An 8,126-nucleotide genomic window follows, 5' to 3' on the forward strand; every position below is an offset into this window, starting at 1 on the left:
CACAAAGTTGGGAAGAAGTGCACACAATGGGCTCTCCTGAGTCTACGGGAGCCTGCTTCAACACAACACAGAGTTGGAAGAACCAGACCTGAGCTCTTCCATGTTTAGAACAAACCACATCCCAAGCCCTAAGTGGCACATGGGGCTCGTATTGAAGTCTCTGGTCCATAGCGTGAGACTCATAATCTCTTACGTGGCAGTCAAAGGTTTTTACAACGGGGCCTCCACCTACCTTTTGAACCTCCCTCCAGTTCTCCATGCTGCACCCACACAGAGAGTCCTCCTGGAGTCGCTCTCTGTCTCACTCTCGTTCTTTCTCGCTCTCCCTCTCTCATCTTTCAAACACTGTTTCCGGGATTCCCTTCCCAGGCTTATCTTTCCCCTAGTCTTCTAGACTTCTAGCCAACTCCTCTTCTTGCTTCCTGTCTCAGCTCATGAGTCACTTTCTCAGGGAACCTTCCTTAACCCCTGACACTGGTTTGTTCCCAATCCCTATATATGTCTCCTTTGGCAGTACTTAATCACCATTTCACAGAAATCATTTTTCTGCCTTTAATATCTCTCCTCCTGGATATATCCTCAAGGCCTGGCACATAGTAGGTATTCAATGACGAGTGAGTAATAGACTTTTAATGTCTGGGGCTTAGTCAACACATTTCCAGATGCCCGAGACAACTCAGCCCCACTCCTGGCTCTTAGCTGGCAAGTGGTAATCACTCTGTAAATATTTACTAAGCTGAACTTGGCATATGACTGATAATTGAAAGACATCAGTATCTCTTCTGAAAGTATGACTTCACAGCCATACCTCCCTCCATAGATGGGATTTTACAATCACACCTCTTCCATTGACCCCGAGAAAAATGTGTAAAACCACATTACTGTATGATGAGTTACAGCTTCCCTCTTTCCTTCCTGGGCCAGCAAAGGGTCCAGGAATGTTGGATCAGTGGACATTGGAAAAGGTAGGTGAGGAGGAAAAAGCTAAGAGCCGACTGGGGCTCAGGTGTTTGGAGAAGAAGGAAGCAAGTTTAGTAGACAGCTACCATGACTATGAGATGAAGAGAGAGATGGAGAAAATGGAGTTTAAAACTTTTTGTTCTGTGTTAGGACTGGAATATGTTTTGGCTTTTTTTTTTTCAAGAGACTAAAGATTTTAAATGGGTTGAAACTACTGTTGTTTTGACTGCTGTTTTCCTTGCTCTTGTTTTAATGCAATGCTGTCGTGGGTTGGGGGGAGGCAGGCCTCAAAACGAGAACAGGAAAGCCCATTTTTATATGGTAGTATTACTGAAGACTTTATCCGTGGTAGGGACAAAAACCCCAAAATGGCTTAAGCCAAAAAGGAATTCTGCAGGCTCACCAGATTGGGAAATTCAAGAATGGATGTGAATTTCCATTCACATCCCAATTTGGGATGGCTCTGGTAGAAAAAGATTCTGATTGGCTTGGCTTGGGTCACATGCCATTCCCTGAACCAATCAATGTGGTCAGGGAGGATAGAATAGTCTTAACTGGCTAGTCTAGGTATTGTGCCCTGGGGTGCGAGGGATGAATGGAATACCCTGACTTACAGCACCTCCAACCGTGTGGAGTGGAAGATGGGCAACTCCCCAAAGAATGGATGCAGAGGAGACAAACAGCACATAGCCACTATAGAGGGTTACATATGAGGAGACCTCAGAGTTCATCCACACCAACCTGGAAAGATAGGCATCCAGATGCTGCTTGGAATCCTCCAGTGATGAACCCTCACTACCTTTCGGGGCTGTCAATTCTGTTTCTGAACAGTTCCAGTTGGGAAATTCTCCCTTAAATTGATCTAGCTCCTTGTAATTTTCGCCAGTCATCTGACTCTTCCTTTTGAGGCCTCCCAAAATAAAACAAAGCCTTCCTTTCCATGTCAACATTTCAAATGTTAAGGTCTCTGGAACATTCTTATTGGATTGTGCAGGGCTGACAGCCAGTTTCCTTGGGGTAAAAGCACCAGCCTGGAAATCTGGAGGCCTGAGCTCCAGCCCTCATTCTACCTTTAATGCAGAATAGTGGCCACCCTGGGAGCAGGTGTATGCTGTTCCCATTTTACAGATGATTATACCCAAAATTCATATTTGAAATCCTAACCCCCAAAGTGGTGGAATTTTGAGATGGTGCCTTTGGGAGTTAATAAGGTCATGAAGGTGGAGCCCTCATGAATGGGATTAGCACCCTAAGAAGAAGAGATACAAGAGAGATCATTTTTCTCTCGGCCATATGGGGATATGAGGAGAAGACTTCTGCCATCTGCAAACCACGAAAAGCGCTCTCAGCAGGAATAGAATTGGCTGTCACTTGATCTTGGATTTCCCAGCCTCCAGAGCTGTGAGAAATAAATGTTGTTTAAGCCATCCAATCTATGGTATTTTGTTATAGCAGCCTGAAGTGACTAAGACAGATACTGAAGTAAAGGGAGGCTAAAGGACATGTCCAAGGTCACACAATTGGAAATGGGGAAGCTGGAATTTGCAGCCAGGACCACATGATTCCAAAGCTTCCAGTCTTTATCACCCTATGGTCTTAAGCAAGTTACATCCTTTCTCTGGGTCTCAGTTTTCTCATCTGTAATTTGGGAACTTTAGTGTGCATTAGAGTCACCTGGAGGGTTTGTTAAACCACAGATTGCTGGGGCTCATCCCTAGAGTCCCTGATTCAGTGTTTCTGAGGTGGGGCCTGAGGATTTGCATTTTAACAAGTTCCCAGGTGCTGCCAGTCTGGGTTCCACACTTTGAGAACCACCATAGTAATTGATTCCAGCTCTAACATACAAGTTGCAGGGTGGGAGAATTTTTACTTTTCCACTTAGCTTGGCTTAGTCCTTTATTAAATGGTGTGTGTGTGTGTGTGTGTGTGTGTGTGTGTGTGTGTGTGTATGAGAGAGAGAGAGAGAGAGAGAGAGAGAGAGCGAGAGAGAGAGAAACAGAGAGCGCAGGCAGCAGGAACTTTGCTCCACAGTAAAGTTAATTGAAGGGAAATTCAAGAAGTAGGTAAATAAATGGGGATAATGTGGAGTAGGTGCCCAGTCAGATTTGAAGGGAATCAAAAGGAACAGGCTCAGAATCGTATAGGTTTTCTAATTATAATAATTCCACTTATTGAGCACCTGCTATGTGCTACTGCTTTCATTACTTCATCTCAGCTAACTCTTACAGCCAGTCTATAAGGTAAGTATCAATACTCATGCTTTGCCAATGGGAAACTGAGGGTCAGAAAGGTTAAGAAACTGAGCTAATGGGAATATAATAAGGTACAGCTGCTGTAGAACACATTCTGGTGGTTCCTCAAAAGGTTACATATACAGTTATGATATGACTCAGCAATTCCACTCTTAGGTACATACCCAAGAGAACTGAAAACATGTCCGCTCAAAAACTGTACATGAATGCTCAGAACAGCCTTCTTCATAGTAGCCCCAAAACTGGAAGCAACCCAACTTTCCATCAACTGATGAAAGGATGAACAAAATGTGGTATATTCATACAACAGAATGCTATCCAGTAATAAAAGGAAGTATGTATTGATACATACTACAACATGGGTGAACTTTGAAAACATTATGCTAAGTGAAAGAAGCCAGACACAAAAGGCCACATGTTGTATTCCACAGGCATATCCCGTTTTTTTTAAAATGTGGACCATTTTTAAAGTCTTTATTGAATTTGTTACAATATTGCTTCCATTTTATGTTTTTTTTGTTTTTTTGGCCACAAGGCATGTGGGATCTTAGCTCCCCAACCAGGGATTGAACCCACACCCCCTGCATTGGAAGGCTAAGTCTTTAACCACTGGACCTCCAGGGAAGTCCCTGTGTATCCCATTTATATGAAATGTCCAGAATAGGCAAATCTATAGAGACATTAAGTATAGTAGTGGCTGCCAGGGGCTGGGGGGAGGCAGGAGAATGGGGGAGTGGCTGCTAGTGGCTATGGGTGTTTTTTTTTCAGGTGATTAAAATGTTCTGGAATTGGTGGTGATGGTTGCAATGACTTTCTGAATATATTAAACATTGTACACTTTAAAAGGGTGAATTTTATAGTAGGTGGAGCTTTATCCCAAATAAAGAGGGGGTAAGCGTTCCTAAGGGTACACAGGTAGAGGGAGGTGGGGCTTTCCAGGTGCTCATGGCAGCCTGGAAAGAGGCCGTAGTTACCCATCTTGGCTCAACCCGTAATCTTTGTCTAGGCCCCTCCTCCTTCCCTTCTGGCCTCAACCTCTCCTGCTTCGGGCTGAGGGGCGCTGGAACATTCTGGCCCTGAGGTGAGAGGACTCCAAGTCTGGTGCTGTCCCATTCGATGGGCCCGGGCGGGGGCGCAGAGGGAGTGGGGGAGAAGGGGCAGGACCGCTTTCATCCGAGAACACCCTGTCCCTTTCCTGTAAGAACAGCCAGGCTCATTCCAAACCTGCCTTTATCGCTCCTTACCGGCCTGGGAAAGCCCCCAGGCACTCAACAGCGGTTCCCAGGTGTGCAGGCCGGCGGGCGTGCAGGGACCCAGGCTGCGCATGCAGAGACCCGGCGGCCCGCCCCTCCTTCTGGGAAAGTGGAGGCGGCCAAGCGGGCACATGAGGCCCCAGATCCGCACATCTCCGCGCCGGAGCCTCGGCTCCCACCCGCTTCTTCCATCCGCCCCCTTGTCGACCTACTGTGTGCTATATCCTCCTGGGGTCTCCTTCCTCCCTTTTATTCTTTCTTTCTCTCGTATCTGTTTATTTTTAATAATGAATTTTTAATTACACACGCAATAGATGAATACGTTTTCCTTTTAACACATAACCCTCTGTCCTTTCTCCTCTGCTCCCCCCCACCCATACACACCCAAGGTAACTGCTATGATCAGTTTGGGGGTGATTTTTCCTGAACCCATAGAAAATACATGTGTGTCTTTGTGCGTCGTTTTTATATACATCGTTTTCTATACATTGTCCTACTCTATCATTTTGCAACCTGCTCCTGGCATTTTTCACTCAACAAAACTTCGTAGAGAACTTTCCACATTGGTACATAGAAACCTTTTTTTTTCTTCATTGCTCAAAGTATTTCACAGTCTGGATGTGCCATATTTTATTTAACTGATCTCCAATTGATGGATATTTAGAACGTTTTTACTTTTTCACGATGACAAACAGCCTCCATGATCACCTTTGTACACCATGCATGCTTGGGCAGACGTTCCCTGGGGTAGATAACAGAGATGTAGATCTACTGGGTCACAGGGTGTGTACATTTCATAATTTAACAGATATTGCAAATTGCTCTTCACAGGACTGAACCAATCTGTTTCCTATCTGTAGTGTACATGAGATTCTCCTCTCCCCAACATCCTTCTCAACCTTTGATCTCGTCAAACTTAAATTTTTTTTGCCAATAGTGTTTTCTTACTGTTGTGCTAATTTGCATTTGTACAGAAGTTTTCTGAAAGTTCCCGGTTGCTGGTGTGGGGAAAGAACCCAGGAATTGGAATTAGGTGGCCTGAATACTAAACCCACTCTGTCAACATCTGCTGTGTGATCTTGAGCATACAAGTTACCTCTCTGATCCAGGGCATGTTCGTATACACGATCTCTCTGCAACCTGTATTTCTCTTGCTGCCTGAGAATCTTGGTTATAATCTTTCTTTTGGGTTCCCTGTTTCTTTGTTTCTGGGACCTAAGGTTTCTGGGTCCCCAAGGAACCCCTTCCTCCCTCTCTGCTCGCTGCCAGGACTCTGAAATGCATGGGTAAGGCATGGTGTCCAGAAGTTCCCATTAGAATGCACATATATGCCCACCAGTGGACAAATCTTCAACTTGCCCATTCTTCACTGAATTCTGACCAGCTTGCAGCAGGCAACAGGGGCAGGACACCAGGTAGAAAGGACTTTATTATTTTTTTTTCTTTTGTAAAATTTTACTGTAGAAAAGTAAAATGCGCTAGGTGTAGAAAATTATAAAGAAAATTTTAAAAACACAATCTCATTCCCTAAAGAGACTCACTGCTGCCATTTGTGTGTCTATCTTTGATTTATGTGTCCATAGATAGGTATTTTTATACACATTTTGGTACTAGTTTTTCACTTAGCATTATATGATGAGCATGTCATTTAAAACCTGTTTTTAAATCTTAATTTTTTTTTTTTTTTTTACGACTGCTTTCAGAAAAGTTGTACCAATTTGGACTCCCCTGAGAAGGTGTGGGTGGGTAAGCTTTGAAAGGAGCAGCGTGGCCCTCACCCACTTGGACACACACTCTGGTCTCTAAGGAACAGAAGGCTATCTGGGAGGGAACTCCTCTGAGAGGGCAGTCAGAAGAGCCCCAGGTGGGACCTCCACCCTTCAAGCGCACTGGATCCCCCAAAAGCTTTCTTAGAAAATCAACTGCATTTCACAAGCGTGAGCACCAGGGGGAACCACACACCAAAAGAAAGTGACCCTGACTGTGAGAAGTTGTGTTGGACGGAGAGCTTTCTGGAAGCACTCCAAGGTAGAGAGAAGGCCATTTCTCCCAACTTCCTTGACATTCTCCTTACTGGACCTCCTGCACCCTCTGGAGAGGGTTACCCTCAGATGTGCCCATAGGAAGCTCTGGGAGTTGGAGCGGCACGTCTGGGAGCGCCAAGGCAGTGTACAGGATAGTGGTAGGAGCCTGGTCTGCAGCTTCCCCATTGTGTGTCTTTGGGTCAATTACATCACTGTTCTCAGTTTTTCTCATCTGTCGAGTGGGGGTGATAATTCCTTGTCCTTTTTTACTGTGTGTGTGTGTAACTTATGTAAAAGTAGTTTGAAAACCAGGAAGACCTATGGATTTCATCTGCAGTGTAGACTAGAGTGTAGAGGGTAAGGGTGGGTGTGTGTAGCAAGACTGGTTAGGTGGCTGCTATGTCAGTCCAGGGAAGATGATGGTGCTGGGAGCTGTGGAGGTGATGAGCAGTAGTTGGATTCTGGATATATTTCAAAGGTAGAACCGACGAGATTTGTTGAAAGATTGGTTATGGGGTGTGAAAAGGAGAGAGGGTCAAGGGTGATACCAGAGCTTCTGGCTTGAGCAAACAGAGACCAGTGATGCCTGGTACTTAGATGGGGAAGGTGGTGGGAGGATGGCTCGGAGGTGTACATCAAGTTCTCATATTTGGACATGATACGTTTGAGATGCCTTTTAGGTCACTGAGTAAATGAGCGAAGATAGACGTCAGAAGATTGAGCCCTGGAACTTCCCTGGTGGTCCAGTGGTTAAGAATCCGCTTTCCAATGCAGGGGATGTGGGTTATATCCCTGGCTGGGGAACTAAGATCCCACATGCCTCAGGGCAGCTAAGCCCGCGTGCCGCAACTACTGAGCACGTGGGCCGCAATTACTGAGCATGCAGGCCACAATTAGAGAGCCCAAGTGCTGCAGCTACAGAGCCCATGCACTCTGGAGCCCGTGTGCCACAACTAGAGAGCCCATGCACTGCAACTAGAAAGAAACCTGCACGCCACAACAAGGAGCCCACGTGCCACAGCAGAAGATCCGCATGTCACAACAAAGATCCTGCGTACTGCAACTAAGACCCAATGCAGTCAAAAATTAAATAAATAAATAAATAAAAAGATTGAGCCCTAATCCCTTTCTTGGCAGTACTGAAAAAAATCACTCTACATAGTAGGTTAGACTATATCAGAGATGAAAACATACTTGACATACACTCTGCCACATCCCTTGCAGCATCCCTGGCGGACATCATTGATTCTTCATGACACTCAGAATCCTTCTCAACCCAGGGTTTTACCAGCCAAGTGGAGGTGATACAAAGGGAAAATCTCTGTATCACCCTTGGACTTGACAGGCGTGCCAAGAATGTAGATAATAAAACCATAGATTTTTGAGTCAGAGAGACCTGGGCTAGAAAGCTAATCTTGCTACAGACTAACTTGAGATCTCAGAAAGAGTAATTTATCCTTTCTGCCTCAGTTTCCTCATTCGAAAAATGGGATGAATTATAATTCCTATTTCATAGGTTTGTTGTGAAGGCTAAATGAGATAATACAAGAGGTGTACTTAGCACAGCACCTGGGACACAATCAGCAATCCAGAAAAGCAGCAGCAGCAGTAATAGTTACTGGCCTGTATTATTCCAG

The sequence above is a fragment of the Phocoena phocoena genome, chromosome 1, assembly GCF_963924675.1.
Source record: "Phocoena phocoena chromosome 1, mPhoPho1.1, whole genome shotgun sequence".
Classification (NCBI taxonomy): Eukaryota; Metazoa; Chordata; class Mammalia; order Artiodactyla; family Phocoenidae; genus Phocoena; species Phocoena phocoena.